We start from the raw sequence: 20,418 nt of genomic DNA on the forward strand, positions 1-20,418 counted from the left end.
TGGCCAAGGTCTGGAACGGGCTCCCAAGGGAGGTGGTGCTCTCCCCTACCCTGGGGGTCTTCAAGAGGAGGTTAGACGAGTATCTAGCTGGGGTCATCTAGACCCAGCACTCTTTCCTGCTTATGCAGGGGGTCGGACTTGATGATCTATTGAGGTCCCTTCCGACCCTAACATCTATGAATCTATGAATTTGTAAATGGTTCTAGGCTGCTGAGTCAGCCATATGAGCATTTATATTTTCTTCCAGAAAATGGCAATTTTAAGCTGCCAGCAACCTAACCGTAGCCTGAGAAGCCTTGCCTTGACATAAACTGTATGCAGCAGATTGACCTAATGCCCAATTCTCTGTCAGACTGTAACAGGGGACCCCTTCTTGCTGTTACTTGGAGGAAGTAAAGACAGGGCTGCACACCAAGTGCAGTTTTTAAGGAGACCAGATATAAAGGGCAGCAGATGCAGGTGGCACAGTTAAGTGGGCAGCAAGACTGCTTTCAGTAGGCAGGCAGTGGAGCACTGGGCTGCTGAATAGGGAATTAGCAGCACCTGGGCCTTATTAATAGCAAGCCAGGTCAGGTGACTAGAGGAGGAGAAAGGGCCATATAAACCTGAGTCAAGGGGCCTACAGGTTCAGACTGGTTTAGATCCTCACAATAGAGGGAGTAGTGTAGATCTGCTATGTGGGAGAGAGAAATTATGTGCTCTGTTGCTGTAGCTACTTGGGATTTGTGTTATGCTGGAGGACAGCAGTGTGGCTGTAGGGGAGGAATAGAGGTGGTATAATATGGCACCTGGGACATTCTAGGCTTTAAGTGCTGCAAAAGGACAGAGGGATTGAGCTGGACTAGGGCTGAAAGGGCTCAGGTCTGGGCATATGCAGAGTGTAGTGAGGTAAGGCCAGGGACCCAGCATGGGGAGAAAGAGAATTTAATGGAGGCTAGAGACAAAAGCTATTCTCTTGAGCTGTGGATTTGAAACCTGGAATATGCAGCCCAAGCTGTGGCCAGATCTGGGACAGGGACTAGTCCTAAAATAGCTTAGATGGCCAGCCAACCTAGGAGGGGTGAGAGCTAGGGCCTAGAAGGATAGGTGCCCCAACAGGTGGCCCATCTGGGATGGATGAGAGCCGGGACCTGGATGGGTAGGTGCTCTGAGAGGTGATACAGGTGGGACTGAGGCTGAGGGGCTGATGCCTGAGCAAAATGACTAGCACAAGAGGAGGTCACAGGTGGAGTGTTTCAGAGATCCTCTGTATTGTGAGGGACTAAGGCCTGTACAGAACCCTGTCTGGGTCTGGGACCTGATGGGCAGCTAGGGGCTAAAATCTACTGTGGAGATATAACTGGGTGCTTGGCTCAGGGGCTGCAGCCCAGCTGCAGGTAGCTAGAAAAGGATAGCTTGCCTGCCTAGGAGGACTGAGCCAGCTGACAGGGATGGCTGCCTGGCCCAGAGGAAGCTGAAAGCTAGGGAGGAGAGCGGAGTGAGAGGGAGGCTGTGGTGCTTGGGGATGGTGCTGCCTTCTGCTAGGGGCTGGTGCTAGCTTTGCCTTCTTGTGGTCTGAGGAAAGTTGTGACTCAACTGTTATTTGTGGATGTGTTTTATTTATGTTGGCTGCGGGGAGCAAATTTGCCCCAGGGAAAATAAAGACTAACTGACCAAGCAATAATAACCTTCTACAGGAGAGTTAATGCTTGGAAGGTCCAGCAGGCCCCAATGAAAGTGACTGGGCCAGGGAACTAGAGGAAAGAGAGCCCTGTTCTAGTTTTACAGTGAGGATGGACTGACTAGCAGCCTAATGATGAGCAGGGCAGGGCAAGTCACTAAAAGCCAAATTCCAGGGAAATGGGAGTAGAAGAATGGGCGTAGGGTGGTCCCAGGGGGCTCAGTGACTGTCCTTGGAGATGGAACCTGTTTTACAAAACCTCAGTTCTTTTTTTGGGTTATTTTGCCTGTTTTTGTTTTTTTGCTATATGCCAAGATGGCACATGTCAACTGGAGGTCTTGACTTCTGCTCAGAATTTTGTGGCAGGATTGAGAAGCAGTTATGCTTTTTGGTGTATAAGTCACAAAAGTATATGATTCCATTGGCTGTGGCCAGGATTTCACTTCAAGATACTGCAAGACAAAGTTACTCTTTTAGGGCGCCTGAAATCAGATTCTCAGCTGTTGTAAGTAATTGGAGCTATATTAGTCTAGGTTATGCTAGACTTACTTTTCTGAGTACAAAATTGCTGGGGGCTTTTAAAATCTTTATTAGAAAATCCAACAAATACAGTATTTTTTTTCTGGTTCTGGTCTCTGGCTTGGCATAAGGAAGATTCCATATGAAATCAGGCAGTGATTAAAGTATTTAAAATGTGTAAAGTTATTACCACACTCGCATACAGTATGCCCTGAAGTAAAATATGCACCTTATTTTTTCCAAAGGCAAAATGAAGAATAAAGGATTTTTCTGTGTGTTAAGAAACTGAGTAGCAGCAGCTAGGGAGCAGTCCTATTCCCACTGAAATTAATATTCACAGAAGTCTGGTTAAGCACACATTTAAGTACTTGAAGAATTGGGGCCTAATCAGAAATAGTCTTTGTGGGCATTAACTTATATTTCCAAAAAAGGAACTGCAGAAAGACACAAGCCTGTGGCAGAGCACTTCCACCTCCCTGGGCATTCCATCACTGACCTCAGGATTGCTGGTTTTGGGCTGGAAAAACAAAGTTTTAAATGGGGAAATTGTAGAACAAGACATCCACAAATTGGACTGTGTAAAGTACAGTTTAAATGGTGACTATGGCTTCTTATCTCATTACCTGGATTAGTTTTTGTGACCTTTTTTGTTCCTGTAGGTTCTCTAGAGCTTGCAAGTTCTCAGCACACCCCTTTCCCCTCCCTCCTGCTTTCCCACCTATTGTATTCTAATCACTCACTCCACTTTATACTCTGTTCTATGCTGTCCTTTTACACCATCTGAACTTGGGTTCATGAAAGCTTGCGTTGTCTCTATGTATCTTATTTAATTAGTCTATAAGGGTGCATGTCTACCCTGCTTTCTAGAAAGGAAAACAGGAACAATATTGGGAATTTTGCACAACCAGTTATCTTTTTCTTTTGTAACTTTAAGAAGTTGGAAGACAGCTTTTTCAAATATGACCTCTTTCTAAACAGAAAGCAGTAGATTGTAAATGTTCCTTTGGGCTAAAGACTTTATGGGGACCAATATATGAGATAAAATTGCTGTGATTTATAGACTTGCTGTTAAGTAAAAATACTCATTAATTTCCATGAAAGAAATTCCCTAGTAATCGATTGACTTATTTTAGCCATACATTATTCTTAGGGAACTTCATTTAGTTTCTTATAGTTTAAAAAAGTAGATGTTTGTATTTGAATCCTGTTGTGAAAGACACAGAGGAAATGGGAAAGCTTCCGACTGAAACGGTAAAGCTCAATGCCTCGGGATCCTATGGAATTTTGTACATCAGAGGTTTTCTAGAAGAGGGTGGATAGGCATATGTTCCCAACAGTTTAAGAATAGTGAATTCTACATCTGTGTGAGGGTATGGACTACTCGAAGTCCCTTCCAACACGATGACTCAATATTTTATTTTACTATCCAAATATTTGATAGAATGTGTATGGTCAACTTAAAATAAAACAGAACATAAATAATAAACCACACTTTTGGCAATATAGTTTAGAACACTGTATTGTGGGAACCAATAATTGGAAATAAATGTCTTTAGAGACCCTCCCACTTTGCACAGGGTTACCACAATGGTACTCTTTTCTCTGTGAAAGATGATTTCCTTTTCAACACTCATATGCTTGGATGACACTGGTTCTAATACCAGGGTAGGTGCTTAGAACCAGGGTTTCTTGCTTCCTAGACAAGTGCTGTTACCACTCCAGCTAAAACATGAAAGGACTCTCTCCCCCATCTAACATCTGCTACATGGGTTTTTGTCCAGCTATAATTTTGTGATTTACAATATGTGCACTGACCATTGATACATAGCCACATATTTGCTTGGCCAGTAGGTAGCTAACTGAGCTTGTGTAGTGTATGCACATGTGGTATATGTCCACACTGCATAGGTAACAGAACTACAAACTAGGCATAAGTGCCAAAAAGGCAAGTCAAGCAGCTGGAAAACTGTCATTTAGGCAACTAGAGTTGTAGATTTTATAGACATTAGGGCTGGAAGGGACCTCAGAAGATCATCGGGTCCAGCCCTCTGCCCCAGGGGCAGGAAGTCAGCGTGGGTCATAGGACCCCAGCAAGATAAGACATCCAAATGTCTCTTGAAGGTGTTCAAAGTAGGTGCTTGAACCAGCTCTTGCAGCAGTCTATTCCAAACCTTGGGGGCTCGGACAGTAAAAAAGTTTTTTCTTATGTCCAGCCTGAAATGGTTATGGAGGAGTTTGTGACCATTCGATCTTGTCATCCCTCGCAGTGCTCTGGTGAACAGACTTTCCCTCAGATCCTGGTGAACATCCCTGATAAACTTATAGGTGGCCACCAGATCACCCCTGAGCCTATGCTTTTCCAGGCTGAAGAGTCCCATAGCTCTCAGCCTCTCATCATAAGGTCTGTTTTCCTGACCTCTGATCATGCACATGGCTCTTCTCTGGACTCTCTCAAGCTTCTTCACATCCCTTTTGAATTGTGGAGCCCAAAACTGGATGCAGTACTCCAGCTGCGGCCTCACCAAGGCTGAGTAAAACAGGAGAATGATGTCCTGGGATTTGCTTGAGAAGCATCAATGGATGCAAGCTAATGTTTTGCTTGCTTTACTAGCCACAGCATCACATTGGAGGCTCATGTTCATCTTTTGGTCAATCATGACCCCCAAGTCCCTTTTGTCCATAGTGCTAGCGGGCGTAGCACTGCCAAGCCTATAAGCATGCTGTGGGTTTTTCTTCCCAAGGTGGAGAACCTTGCATTTTTCAGTGTAAAACACCATCAGGTTCTCATCTGCCCATTTCCTGAGCCTGTCAAGGTCATCCTGGATCACCCTTCTGTCCTCAGGTGAGGACACTCTACCCCAAAGTTTGGTGTTGTCAGCGAACTTGGCCAGTCCACTTCTGATGCCAATGTCCACCTCATTAATGAAGATGTTGAATAATATAGGCCCAAGAACAGAGCCTTGAGGGACCCCACTGGTCACAGTGCACCACGACGATTGACTTTCGTCAACCACCACTCTCTGGGTCCGACCACAGAGCCAATTCGCCAGCCAGCAGGATCGTGGTGAAGCCGAGGCTGCAGTTGGCCAATTTTGCTAAAAGGTGATCATGGGATACCAGATCAAAGGCTTTTCTGAAGTCAAGATATATAACATCAATCTTTTCCCCCTTGTCTAGGTGATAGGTCACCTGGTCATAAAAGGAAATAAGATTGGTCAAGCAAGACCTACCTGCAACAAATCTGTGCTGGGTATCCCTCAGGATTTTGCTTTCAGCTCATCGGAGAATGGTCTCTTTGATAATCTTTTCTAGGATCTTCCCCAGGAAATTTCTACCCTTAGAGTTTTATTTCTCAAAACCAACACCTTGATTTGTACTACAAAACAAACTGGAAACTTGTCCAGATCTCTGGTACTATGCTCTTCTAAAAGTAGGGAAAGAGAGAGTTTAAAGACAGATGATTCCCACGTCCAGGTGGGCTAGAGACATCATAGTGCATTGACTTAACTGGCTTTCTTATTGTTGATATTCTTCCTTCCATCATTCTTGTTTGAATTCTAGGTGGAATCAAAGCAGAAAATAGATGTTTGAACTATTTGAGTCCAGTACCTGTTGGTCACTTTGAATATATATAAAGTTGCACTACCTTTATTTGAAATCTGTTTAAAAATCAAAATAGTTTGAGCAATTCAAAACTCTTTATAGACATGTAATATGATTTAAACTTGGTTTACATTGATTCAGATTAACTTGAACTTTGAATTTAATTTAAATTAGGGGAATTAATGTCTTGGAGTCAGAAGAGGGAACCCCAAGAAGACATTTAGTCTAACCCTCTGTCTGAAGTGGGATCTAGTTTGTGTTGGGCTAAACTAAATCAATGCCAGGTTTAAATCGATGCAAAAGTTTACATAGTGTTGCACCATTTTAACTAAATTTGTTTGAAAATCACAGTATTAGTTAAATGGTACAACTTTACCAGTACACACTTCCAGGCCCCATGAATGCGTCTGTTGACAGACCAAGTCAAAAATTGTGGGCATGACACTGCCCCTAGAATTTATGTGAAATGGTGGTCAGCTATATGAAAGCATCAGTTATAGGGTACTAAATGCCCATGAAAGGGAGAACACCCCCATGGTTTAGTCCAGTGATTCTCAACCAGGGTGACACCGGGGTGGATCCAAGGGAAATTCAGTTGCACCCCAGCTTTGATTCCTGGCCTACCCAAAATTTAAACCCAATTGCCTGACAGTGGCAGCATCATTTCTATTCAGGCAGCAGTGAGGGACGTAATACTCATCATAATCTACATGATTTCTTGTTAACTCTTCCACAGCTGTTAACAACCCTCTCTCCTCTATAATTATAATCATATTATATATATCATCATATATATATTTTTCTCCAATTCTGCTATCTGTTAGCTGCTTCTTGTAAAATAGTTACTATTTCACAGTCCTGCAGACTGTTTTCTAACTCTAGCTAAAAACATTAATTTGTGTGAACATCAACTCAGGTGTGGAAATAACTTTCAGTGAAGCATTGGTTGCATTGTCAAGATCAGGGGTGGGCAAAATACAGCCCACAAGACAGATTAATAGATTTCATAGATTTTAAGCTCAGAAGAGACCCATTAGATCAGCGAGTCTGACCCCCTGCCAGTCTGACCCAAGATCCAGCCTGCCAGCTGATTGGATCTGGCCCACAGGTGGGTGCCTGCCAATTGACTGGATCTAGCTCATGACTGCCCTCCTGGCAAAGCTGCTTCTGGTGCAGCTGCAGCTTCCAGGGTGCTGCTCGGCTCCCCCAACCTTCAGCAGCTCCTCCTTGTCCTGCCCCTGCTGTGCTGTTCCAAGTCAGGGGGGAGACTGTAGCTGGGCGGCTCCTGCCCCAGTGTGCAGGGCTCCAGCTTCCAGCCTCTTTCCACCCACTCTGCCCACAGGTGGATGCTCATTGTTCGAGGCACGCAGCCAAGTAGATGAAAGGCAGCAGGAAGCTGGAGCTGGAGCCGGAGCCGCATGTGCTGGGGCAGAAGCTACCAGACTGTAAGTCCCCCCAACCCCCGCAGTGGTGTGGCAGGGGGAGGAGGAGGAGGAGCTGCTGGAGTTGGGGGGGGTGCAGATAAGCAGTACCTGAGCAGCTGTAGTTGCACCAGGAACAGCCACATGGGAAAGCTGTGTGTGCTGGGCCAGGGCCAGTGGGCGTGAGTAATGCTGTAGCAACAAAGTTTTGTGCATAAGGGAAAGCCCTCGCCCTGTGTACGGATCCAGGGGGCACATGCTCCCCCATGCTTACCCAGGAGTGCACGCAGCAGCAGGAGCTGCCCTTTCATTATCCTCATACCCCCCAATGAGCTGTTCATGGCTCTGTCCCATGTCCTGCCCTGGCTGGGCAGCACTTGTTGGTGTCCCTTCGCTTCAGTGCCTGGGGCGGTCGCCCCACTCACACCACGCCCCCTTGCTACAGCACTGGGCGGGAGCATGGTGTGGACCCGTGCTGACTTCTAGGACTTAGTGAGCAGACAACCCCCAACACATGCACTCCCCACACACACTCAACCTCTCTACCACACACAACTTACAAAAGTAAGACTTTATTTTGCACTATTATACAATTGCCTCTATATATACTACTTTTAAAAAAAATCAAGACAAAAGTTATTTTTGAAATAAAATTAAAATGTTAGAGTAGGTGTTTGATTTTTAGATATATGATTTTTTTAAAATCTATAGTTTGTTAAATATCTTCTAAAAGATTTTGTGTGCAGCCCTGGACAGTTCACCAGAACTTAAGTGGCCCTCCAGATGCAAAAACTGCCTACCCGGGTCAAAATGCTCAATGCTAGCTTAAGTTTTATGAACCTGAAAGAGATGTATATCTAGTTCTAATGACAACAGGACTAAAGAAACAACATCTTTCAAGTAGTTTTGCCTAATTTGTTGCTTTTTTTTCATACATTATATATGATACTGCAAATTGAATGCACATTCCAGTAAAGTTATATTTGTTTTTGCTTTGTTCTTAAACTGAATCATTTCGCCCCAAGCCCCCAGTAAAGCTTCTAGTTTCTTTTTTTACATGGAGAAAAATGGGTGTTGTGTTTACATGTGATGATATACTTTGGCACCTATATCCTCCCCCCTTTTCAAAATTCCAGGTCAGCCCATGGGTGCCACCCTTACAAGGGTAAGGATCCTTGGGGCACCACACAGTCTTAGCACTGTGAGGTGTGCAAACACCTACACACAATTCACAAGATGAACCCAGAGACCTCGAACAGGAATACACAGAGTCAAAAACTGACGGGTGCTCATCTCTCCTGAGCAACCGGAGAATTGCTCTGTTGTTTTTCTGTAATCAAGAGATGAATGAAAGATAAGAGCCGAGGAAGCCTTGACTCTAGAAAGGTTGAAAACTAGAGTTAGTCACTCCCTGCATTTGCAGAAACAAGTGGCGTCCTGCACTGACTCACTGCAGGATGGGACACAAGAGCTGCCAGCTACAGGCTATCCCTGCATACAGGGCAAGACCGTGGGCAGCAAGGCACTCACCTCCTGCACGCTCCGGGCCATGCTAAGGACCAGGTGGGCAACTCCGACCTCCACCTTTTTCTTTTTGAAAATTTGTTGTGTTTCCAGCCAAATCAATTCCAAATCCGAGAGTCAGTCCAGAACCATAAACGGCCACACTACCGGCAAACATCCTCCACCCCCACCTGGGGCTTCCGATGTTTCCAAATCCTTTGGCAGGCATCCTATGTGCAGGCCCAAGCCTGGAGGCTTGGGGTTCGGGTGCCCCCAAATTTTGCTTGCCCTCAGCCGTACGGCCACAGGAGCAAGGTAGGGAGGAGTCTCCCATTTCCATAAAGTGGGCATAAAGCCAAGATCTTCCCACTCCAGCAGCAAGTGGGAGGTTTACTGTACCTTACCTCTGGGGGTACTACCCCATGCCAGAAAAGCGGTTATCCCCAGCCACTAGGACAGAGGGTTTCAACCTTTTTTGAGGCGTGTACGCCTTCTGGTGGGTACGCCCTTCCAGATGTGGAGTGGCGGAGGGGTCCCCTGGGGGCCAGCTGATGAGTGTCACCGCGTGAGGGGTCCCGAACGGGAGGAGGCGCAATGGCGGTGGCACGCGGCGATGGCACGGTGGTGCGCGGGGGCATGCCCTGTGCCCCTGGGGCCGTCCCAAGCACCCCCTAGACTCGGAAAAACACTTTAATGAGCACGGTGCGCCTCCCAGGGAGCCCCATCCCTCCTGCCCGGCACCCACCAGGCCCCCAAGATCTGCCCCTTGCACCAGAGAGGTTATGCATCGCGCCCCTCTCGCCCCTCCGCACAGCCCGCAGCTCTGCCGCCCCGCGCCGGGCCCGGGGAGGCTGCAGCCCCGCTGCCTGCACCACCTGCCCCCTCCCTCCTTTGTTCCGCGCGGCTCCTCCCCCGGCTCCTCCCCGCGCCGCTTGCTCCCTGGGCCGCGGGGCCGCCAGTCCGGGCCGGCTCGGGCACGTGTGGATGGTCGTCCCGGCCGGGCGCGCGGCTGCGGGCGGCCGCCTCCTCCGCTCCCCGGCGCCGGCGCTGCCCGCCCGGCCTCGCCCCGCCGCCGCCGCCGCCGCCGCGGGACCGCCCGGGAGGTAGGACACGGCGCCGCGCCCCTGCCCCGGCTGCCGGGCGCTGCAGACACAGGGGTTGCTCCGAGCGGAGACCCTCCCCCCAACAAAAATCCCCCCCCCCCCCCAAAAAAGTGTGGGGGTTTGGGTTTTTTGTTTGTGGCTGGGAGAAGCGGTGCCGGAGCATCCGATCCGCCCGGCCGGCAGCCGATCCCCGCCTCTCTGCGCGATCTCTGCTTTCCCTCCGGCTCTTCCGTGATGCAACCCTGGCCTGAGCTGGGAAGAGCAGCGATCCTGGGGAGATGCGCCCGGCCGGCGGGGCAGGGCACCGGGCTGTCCCGGCCGGCGGCGGCTGCTGCTGCTTTGTGCAGGGCAGAGGTTTTCCTTGGTTTTCCTCCCTTGTTGGGGCAGGGGCAGGGGCAGGGTGGCGGGTCCCAGGGCGGATTTTGCTTTCTGAGCCCGTTTCGTCCCAGCGGAGGATTGATTGCATCATGTTAGGGTCCCGGAGTCAGTCGGGGCCAAGGCGTAAGGAACCATCTTTCCAGACTTATGTCTCTGGCTTCACCATCTGACCTCCTCCTTTTTATTTCCTGTTTAACAGAAAGGTTAAAACCAAAAAGCAGCGTGTGATTGGTAGGAAGATATTCCGTTCCTAGCGACGTATTTTAATTTCTTCCACTGGGCTGTTTCTTCTTTAACTTTAATTTCAACTGTGCGAGTTCAGTTAAGGGCATGGATAAAACATGCCAAAGAATGAGCCGGTAAAAAGGCAGGCAGAAGAGGTGGACATCCATGCCAAGAGATGGATTAGCATTCGAACGTCGCCGGTTTTTTTAATGTTGGGAGGTTTGGAGCCGGAGACATTGAGGAAGGTCTGTGGTTTGTAACAGTGTCCGAAGGGATCCACTGAGCTCCACTGACCTAAAAAAGCAAGGGATGCCCCTGCCCAGAAGGACATTATGAATGGATTTACATGAAACAAGGCACTGTTTCCTTTCCACAGATGCTCAGGATGGAAAATGATCCCATCTCTTTATTTCCCCCTGATAATTTTTTTAATTCAGTTTTTATTTGTCATGTTTTCATTTTGTATCATGATTTAGGATGGGATCAGGATATAAAATAATGAGGCAGATCCCAAAAGCAGAAACATAATCCTGAAGTCATCCTAACCTCTCATCTTCTAAAGATTTCGCTGCTCTTTCTACTCTTCTTTGTTCTCTTCCTTGGGAGACCATTGCATTTTGACAGAGTGGATTAATTACGTTATTTGTGATGTTTCCAGGAGCAGATCTGCCACACGCCTATTGTCCACCTTCTGCAGTAGGCAGCGCTACATGTTTCTTGGAGAAGCAGGAAGATAGGAACTTGTATTTTCTGTGTTGGGTTTGAGGGGGCTTGGCAGATGGCTGGGTTGAAGGGCGGGGGGGAGGAGAAAGGTATGTCAGCTGGGGTGGCATCTGGAAGGTTTGAAAGGGAAGAGAAATACTTCATCACATCTCTCTGGGAGGTGCTCAGTGCCCAGGTGTGGCCTTCTTCTGTGCCTCCTGGTGGCCTTCCAGGGAAAGAGCTTCACGCGTGTATTATCTGTCTGCTGGCAGAAAACCGAAATGGGCACGGAGAGGACCTGGTGTAGTGAGTGACAAGTACCAGATATTTTAGGAAGAACTTGAATTCTTCTGAAGGTTCGGAAAAGCTGGACCTCTGCACACCCTACACAACCCGGTTTTGTGGAAATGCCCATGGGATTTAATGACAGTCCTACACCTGGAATGACAAGAGGATATTTACTGCTCGCCAGCTGTTTTGGTCCGCTGTCAAAGAATCATTCCTAGGCAACACAATCAATGTTGTGTTGGTTCTGCTGGCTCAGTGATAGACTCCTAGGACATGTTCAGATGAGCATGGACATGCGGTATATGGCATGTTGGGGGAGGGGAGGGGGGGTTGACCCCAGGAGATCCCAGGGTCCAAAAAACCCATGACAAAAAATGCAGGGTGGTACACATGGCGGTAGGGCATGCCTCCCAAAACCAGAGCCTAGCTAGCCAGAGCCATACTCTGGCTGCTAGCTAGGCTTTCTGCCACAGCTGCAGTTCCCTGAGGCCTCCAGGACCCCAAGTAAAGCTTCTGAGGCCAGCGCAGTTGCTGGCCTCAGCCTCTCCTACCCCACACAGGGTACCCTGCCATGCACCACAGCCACGGGGCACAGGTGTTTCCTGGGGACAAGGAGCAGTGGCACAAGATGTGCCCTTGCTACTTGTCCTCAGGGAAGCAAAGGTTCCCACTCGTCTAGACTGTGCTCTTAGATAATGGGGTTTGGGAGACTGCACAAGTCAAAACTGTTTTAAGTATCATTCTTTTTGATCTGAAACAAAATGCACAGAGCAGTAAAATGAGAAGCATAAGGACGCAGCTGGGTGCCCAGGGCACAGGGACAGTGGTGACTTCTGGTTGCCTCTACGATTGCAGTTGGTATCATGATCATGCAGCTGCCGGCAGAAGCTGCTTTTTTTTTTTTAGCATTTATTTATTTATTTATTTTAATTAATTAATTAATTAATGTGTTTATTTATTTTGCCCCCTCCCAAAGTTGATGCCTGGGGCTGTTGCCCCATTTGCCCTGGCCTAATCACACCATTGAGTAAAATCTTCAGTAAACTAAGTACTGATTGTATTAAAAAATCTCAGAGATTTTGGTCTACAGGGTTTTTGTTTTGTTTTGTTTGTCAGGTCGCACTTCAAAATGTTATTTATAATTATTTTTCTGAAAGTCCTGAACCAATTCTCAGATAACATGTATATCTGCCAGGAATCTGAACAAGTCTGTCAGTTGTATCATGGCAGGGGAAAGCAGTACATTCATTGAGTTCTGTAGCTTTTCCAGATTCTCGAGATATTCTGAAACAGTTGAGGGGTTTCTTGTTTTATTTTTGGTTTTTTGCTTTTTTAAATGTTACTGGAAGTATTAGGGGCAAAGTTCTGCACTGCTGCATACCTGCGCCATCCCACTTATTACAGTATGATATAAAACAGGATTTCTTATAATGGCCTGACATTCTTAACCTGTTATCCATGAGCTGAGACTAAATAAAGATGGAAAAGGTAGTGTTGGAGTGATATAGCTGTGATCACAGGATCATAGGAAAGTAGGGCGGGAAGGGCCCTCTTGAGGTAATCTAATCCCATGGTCTAGGAAATATGCGCGAGGCAAAGATTTGTGGGTGATATCCAAGGATTGAGCACCATATAGACTTCAGTGTGCTAAACCTGCCTGACTCCTGATAATTTTTCTTCACACTACAGGTGATAACAACCCTTTTCCTTTAAAGGTCTTGTTCTTTTGGTACTCAAGCTATCCTTTCTTCTGTATTATGCTTATCTGCTATTTCTGGGAATTTTTTCTCTCTTTAGTTTTACAGCCCTGCAGACTGCATTTAATCTTTGCTGTACCTTTTTCCTCAGACCTGAAGAAGAATATATTGTATTTGAAAACTGATCTAAAACTATCCCAGCTGTACAGTTGGTCCAATAAAAGAGATAATCCTTGCCTCACTGAAGATGGGAAAAGCTTTAAGTGAAGGACATCTGTGATAATAGAAAAGTGTATTGGTGTTTACAGTCTTCCAGTGCTGATTTTGCTTGTTACTCCTTTTTATTGATGAATGGCAACTCTATTTTAAGGTCCAAACATAAATCATCTAGTCTCTGCTACTCATTGGTGGCTTCCATCAAATAAGATCCAATTGCAAAGTGCTGTCACTTCAGTTCCACTTAGTAGATGGCCTGAAACAAAGCCAGTGCTTCTAAGTCTTTCATTTCATATACCTCCAAGAATCTAGTTGGCTAAACATTATGTTTAAAGCAGTTCCCTTTGTTTTATACTACCCTAAAAAGATTATCTCTCCTGCTGAAACAGAAAATGGGAAGGAAGACTTTAAAGTAGGGGTGCACCACTAAAGATTTTTTTGGCTGATGCTGATGGCCGATTATTAACCAGCCATATTGGCCGATACCAATTGCCAATATGCAGCCCAGCAGCTTGGAGAGCAGCACCTGGTCAGTAAGTCTGTGGTAGGGAAGGGACGTGGGGGGGTGGGCAGATTGGAGCCCCCACAGTGAAAGAGGGAGTGGGGCTGGGGCAGGTGCAGGTGCTGCCCAACCAGTGCAGGGCAGGGTGTGGGATGGAGCTGTGGGCGGATTATCCAGGGCCTGCAGGGGGGCATGGAGGCTCCTGCCATTGTGCACATCCCTGGGAGAGCCATGGGGGGGCATGTGCCCCCCCAGATTTGTGCATGGGATGAGGGTGGGCTGCCTGCTGCAGGCTGGGGACGGACCTCTTTCCAGCAGGGGTGGGGCAAAGCAGGCAGCGGCAGTGCTGGGTGGGGCTATGGGTGGGTTAGCACCACCCTGACATTTGCTGTAGGCCTCCCTCCCAGTGCTGCCACCACCTGGCCCACCCTGCCCACCCACCCACAGCTCTGGCCCAGCCCCACCTCCAGCAGCCCCCAGCCTTGAGCCTGTAGCGGGCAGCCCACCCTTTCCCCATGCACAAATCTGGGGGCACATGCCCTCCATGCCTTCTCTGTGGGTGTGAACAGTGGCTGGGAGATGCCCCCCCACCTTTCCCACCCCCTAACATCCCGTGGATGAGCGGCTCGTGGCTCCTGCCGCATGCCTTGCCCCATCCCAGCTGGGCAGTGCCTGTCCCTGTCCCAGCCCCACTCCCTCCCTCACCACCATGCTGGCTTCCCTTACCATGCGGGCCTCGATCTGCTCCCTTCCCCCCATGCCCCTTCCCCACCACAGACTTACTAGCCAGAGGCTGCCAGGCTGCATTCCTGTCCTGTGCATGCTGCATCTGTGTGCATATAGGTGACATTTATCAGTGACATTGGCCAAAAAAGCCGATTGCTGATAATGTCAATTTTCCTTTTATCGGTACTGTTACGGTATGGACCAATATATCTGCACTTCTACTTTACAGACTTCTATATCTAATTAGGAAATGATTTGGTCACCTTGGTTTTGTATATGCTTACTCGCAAATGCTTCAAGATCAGATGAGGTGCTTCCCCTAGACCTTTGCTTACTCTTTTCTGGGAATATTCCTTCATTTCTATGTATTCATCCATAGATCTACTGCTTGCACTGGCTCACTTGGCCCAGGAACTGCCAGTCCAGTATTTTATATGTTCCAGTATGTGTTACACTGTTAGTGTGCTCCACTTTCAAATTGTCTTGTGTCTTCTTTTAAAGAAGCCCACCTATTTAAACTCCACTGAAATTAGCAGAAATATATGGTTCAGCTTAAGTTCTGCTGGGCCAGTATTGATATTGTAACAGGGATCATGTGCTTTCTTCAAGGTAATGATGGGCATGTTTACCTGCTTCACATTCATTTTCCGTTAAGTTATCCTGGGGAATTTTGAAAGAATCCTTATAAGTTGCATGGTTCCTAGGGCTGACTTTGCAGAAAAATACACATGTAACTTGTCCATACCATTTGTTGTCACTCTTCAAAAAGACACTTATCTTGCAGTGTGTTTTTTGAGACAGCAGCTTACACAGCTACATGATGACTTACTAGATAAGGTAAGCAAAGAGCAAAAACAATATATGCATTTAATTTTCTGTTGGTGACATCACATTCTGCTAGGGTAGTGGGTTTGCATGAGTATAAATGTTTGCTGCCATCAGGGATGCTTACAGTAAATGTGTGGGAAATAAAGTAGAAAATAAATTAAGTCACAAGACAGCCAAAACATGGAATGGGCCTGATTTACCTTGTTACATCTATGCAGCCATGGGCAGAAGGTTGTTTGAGACATACATTATGCAGCACAGTTTGATTTTGCAAGCAGCTGACCCCCTGAAATCCCAGTAAAGTCAATATGACTTAATGGTGTTGATCTTATTGTTGAAGTGGGTCCTTAGAGAATACGTGGTGGAGAAGATTAATGATTATTTTACAAGTGTCTATCAAAGGTAACTAGGAACAAGGAGACTAGAAATGTTTGGCCTTCTGTCTGTAACAGCTTGGCTGCAGGGAATACAGGTGACGTTGAAGTTTGTATCTTTGTTACTATAACTGGCAAAAGGGGTTAGAATGTGACTTTTAAAAAAGATGTCTTTCATAAGAAAGACAAATTAAGATGCTCAATTTTCAAAAGTAAAAAGATATGAATGTTTAAAAAATCAGCACAGCACCCCCTTCATTATATTATCTGAGATAATGTTGGGATTTTTATTATCTGAGGGGCTGTTGCTGTGGACATAGCTTTCCAATAACGTGTTTGGAATTGAGTGGTTATGACTCGATTTCTCTAGGGCAGGGGCTGATATAGCCTAATTTGTGCCAAAGCATTTATGTCTTTCAAATGCTGAGCACAACTGTTTCTATCCATTATTCATAAATGCCAGAAGATAGTGCAGAAATTATTTCTGTTTAAACTGGAATGTTGCTGATGCCGTAAAGATTGGGCGTTTTATCCCTCAGTTGATAAAGTAAAACATTTGAGTACATGAGGTAATCACTGTGAACTGTGCTAAGTATACATTATTCATTAGGGAGCCATTATCATATCATGTTCATGAATCCCTGAAGTCTCTGTTGCTATCCTAACCATATCTAAACATTTATGGAACGCAAGAATTTGGTGTCCTTCCACTTCTGGAAGGACATTTACTGGACCATTTCTGTCCTTCTGGTTCATTTATTTTATCCTCTTCTGGTAGCCATTCTTCCATGTTCCATGTTTGTGTCCCTTTTAAGTTTATCTAAAATAAACAGACTTGAACATGACCTAATCTGTGCATTTCCAGAATCAAAATTAGCGCTGTGATCTGCAATGCATTTGTTGTAGCTGTGCATTTTTTAATGAAAAAAGTTGAAGTTGAAATGTTTAACTGTGATATTTTTTGTTAAACCAAAAAGTAAATAATAATAAGCACTAAGACCACACAAAGATCTTCAAAGATCTAAGGAGGATTTTTGACCTTTAACCTTAGGCGCAATGATTTGTTTGTCAATTAAAAAAGTCTCATATTTATTTTTTAGGAGATGAGCTGTAGACAGTATGTTAGAATCATAACTAGTTCCCCAGCCTGGTTTCTTTTCTGGTATTATTATTGCAAAGGATTATAATTTCAGTTGTCTTTAGCAGATCTAGGTTTAAATTACTTTGGCGTTCCTTTTCAAGACCAGCTGCAAACTGGGAATTAAGAAGTGATCTTCATAGAATTTACTAGTATAGTCATTAATCAGATATGACACACACCTTTATCATATGACATCACATCACCGCCTCACAAATCATGCTGTCTAGTCTGGTGGTGGAGTGGTTTGAGAGGGGAGTGGTAGGCATTAAAATCTAAAAGGATCTGTTGTAGGTTTTATTTTTGACAAACCAAACAAGCGAGCATTTCCCCTGGTTTGCTAACTTCATAATTAACTTCAACTTCGACTTCTGAATTGTACTTCTGGTATAGTCCAATAAAATGTATCTGTTTCAAATCAATATGCAGACAGGGTTATTTGAGTGAGTCTGATATCTTTTATTAGACCAACTTAAAATAGTTGGAAAAAAAATTCTTAATAAGATTTTTGGGTTTAAAAACCCTTTTTAAACCCGAAAGCTTACTAAGAAATTTTTTTCCAACTATTTAAATTAGTCTAATAAAAGATATCAGATTCACCCAAAGAACCTTGTCTGCCTATGTCCTTAGACCAACATGGCTACAACCTACACCCCTCAAATCAATTTGAGAATGTCTTAAGACTGTTGCATTTACATTACAGCCTTATTAATAAACGTACAGCGCTTTCATTGCATCTTTAGTCTTTCACCATCAGTGTGTCAGTAGGAATGCTGTTTTACTGGGGAGGAACTGGGATGGTTCCCAGTACTGGCTAGAAATCTGAGTGGTGCAAAGTAAATAGAGATATTCAGGCTGTACTTGTGCTTTAATAAAGTGAAGAAAATTAATTTTTCATAGATTAAAGAGCCTGTTTGTTGATATTAGTAGATACTTCTGGAAGTTGCCCTAGCCAAAGAGCCTGCTATGTTGTAGCTGTCAGCTGGGAGTACTGAACTAGAAGTAAGTTCCATAATATTTTGTTCAGCGCTGTTGTCACCCTTGTGAGTGGCTAAATGGCATACTGCATTTGGTCTTGGAAATCTGTACAGAAGAAGACCCTGTTGTGAAGTGTACTGACTAGGGAGGGGTTTGGTGATCAGCTTTGGGTCGCTGCCTTTTAATACAGCGTTGCTTGTTCTGTACCTGCAGCCCACTCCCACACCCTCTTGTACAGGCAAAACATTTTTATCTTAATACTTTCAGTTGTTTTCCACATGTTGGGCCTGTTCTGCACTGCTAAGGAATTAATTTTGATAAACGCTTTTCATCGTCCTCTTCCCTCCTTAGGAAGGTACGTCAGGTGCTGTGGCAGTTTTTTGTCTTATTGCCATTTTGAAAGTAAAGAGGACCCCAAGGGACAAAATTCATGGCAGAAATCAGTTAGTTTAGGCGAGAGGCTCTATCCTCGCACCCAACCTCTGTTGTTTTCCAGAGAATAGATGGCACTTAACGAATGGATTCTTGCCTTGTGATCAGGATAATGTGGTGTATAATTAAAACTTGTAGAAACGGGCTTTATTGCCTTCTTTTAATACTTTTTACATAGATCCTATCTTCCTCATCTAATTTAAATGTTGTCACAAATAGTGTCTCTCTTTTCCTTTGCTAACATACCATGTCTTTCCGTTCTTCAAATTCTCTTTCTGCTTGCCTTCTGCATTAAGTACAGGCTACTTGTCTTCATCTTTAGGCTCAGCACAGTTGAGAGATTGTCACTTAATTCTCTTCTTCCTTGTAGGCAGAATCTTAATTTTTCCTTTAGGATGGAAGAATAAGTAGCAGTTATTATGACAAACTAAACTGCCACTATGTAATTTCCTCATCCTATTTACACTGTATAGAATGTATATCTCTCTACATAGATGATTACTTCTCCCATTGGCACACAGTCGGTTTAGTTAAGACGGGCTTCTGTTTCTGAAACATATTTTCAGTTGCATCTCCCTAGCCAGTAAAATGCTTTTGTTCCTTGAGCAGTTAACTGCTAAGGCCTCTGGCTAGGGAAGAGTCACCCAACTTTTTATTTATTTATTTTTTAAGCCAAAGAAAATTCAGCAGAAGATAACACAAGCTACTTGCAGCAGATTTATAAAATAGAAACTAAAGGGCAAAATAAACACATATCTTGAAAAGCTTAAGATCTGAAATATTCACAGAAATGGGGTCCAAAGACCTAATGTAAATTTTCTGGTTGGCTTTGAAATGTTACGACTCCAGTGGACAATGGTTTCATCTAATTCAGGGGTTGGCAATGTGTTGCGACAGAGAGCTGCTTTCAGTGTGGCCTCTCTGGCTGTGGGCCACTTACAAATGACCCATGCTGCTACAGGGCTCCCTCGATATATGTCTTCCCAGAAAACTGTGCATAAATTAAATTTGCATAAAGGGAACCCAGTTTATAATGTAACAAATATGTTCCCATGGCAGTGAAGGAGGGAGGCAGGGAGTGAGGCTGGAACTAGGGAAGGGGCAGGAGGGGGCAGGGAAAGCAAAGCAGAGGGAACTGTCCGTGGGTGCAGGGTGGGGTGTGCAGCTCTTGCTGCAGCAGGGGCTGGGATGAGTGGGAACAAGCAGAGCCCCAGGGGACACAGGGAGCCATGCAGCTTGTCCACACTCACCCCAGCCCCTGCTGCAGCTGCCCTGGGAGCAGCCAATGCCAGGTGCCTGCAGCCGCTGGACTGCACTGTGCCCCAAACCCCCTGGGGCTCCACTTGTCCCCACAGGCAGCTGGCTTTGGCTGCTCCTGGGCAGCTGCAGCAGGGGCCGGGGTGAGTGGGGTCCCGGCCCCACGGACCTTTCCCCTTCCCCCACAGACTTAGCTGCTTTGGGCAGGGGGGCGGGCACCTATGCTGATCATAGAATAGTGAATTTACATTGCATACAACCAATTTGGGGTATAAGCAGGGTCATTGAATAAGAGCAAATTTGCATATTCAGAACCCGCATAAATCGAGGGAAACCTGTACTACTGGAGCTGGAGCTGCATCTGCAGTCACGGCTTCTCCCCTGTACCACAATTTCTCTGTCATTCAGGTGAAGTCTTCACCGCATTGATGAGGCAGACTTCTTGGGCTCCACCGAGTGGCACTTCTGGAGCATGTATGGCTGGGATGCAAGAAGCAAATACTTCAGTTAAGGATGATGGAGATGGTGGGGCAAACAAAAGATGAGGTGGTAGCAGTGCTGAAAACTCTATAGATAACACACTAGGGTAATTCAGGGGGCTAAAGAGAAGCAGAGGCTACTACCATCCACTTGTCCGCTGTGGGAAATATTTTTAGTGATCTCCACAGTTTTGTTGGTGCACCAGAGTGCCACCTTAGCATAGATACTATGCACTAGTATAACTTATTAGATGTTAAACACAGTGCACACATTTTCTGCTGGTCTTGTCCAGGGGGCAGTTGTCAGTCTTATGTGCTTGCTAGTAGGAGATTCTCTTGCTGCAGGAACTGTGATTGTAAAGAAAAAATATAACCAGCTAGCATTTCAA

General features: G+C 45.8%; 1 protein-coding gene across 1 annotated transcript in view; it reads left to right on the forward strand.

The window, feature by feature from the left end:
- Window positions 1-9,679: 9,679 nt before the first annotated feature.
- The window catches only part of AFAP1 (actin filament associated protein 1), a 206,325-nt gene continuing 195,586 nt past the window's right edge, over window positions 9,680-20,418 (forward strand). The window contains exon 1 of the mRNA XM_059721546.1: window positions 9,680-9,809. The gene's annotated coding sequence lies outside the window, so the exon portion shown is untranslated. The remainder of the gene's footprint in view (window positions 9,810-20,418) is intronic.

This window comes from Alligator mississippiensis, chromosome 2 (assembly GCF_030867095.1).
Source record: "Alligator mississippiensis isolate rAllMis1 chromosome 2, rAllMis1, whole genome shotgun sequence".
Lineage (NCBI taxonomy): Eukaryota > Metazoa > Chordata > Crocodylia > Alligatoridae > Alligator > Alligator mississippiensis.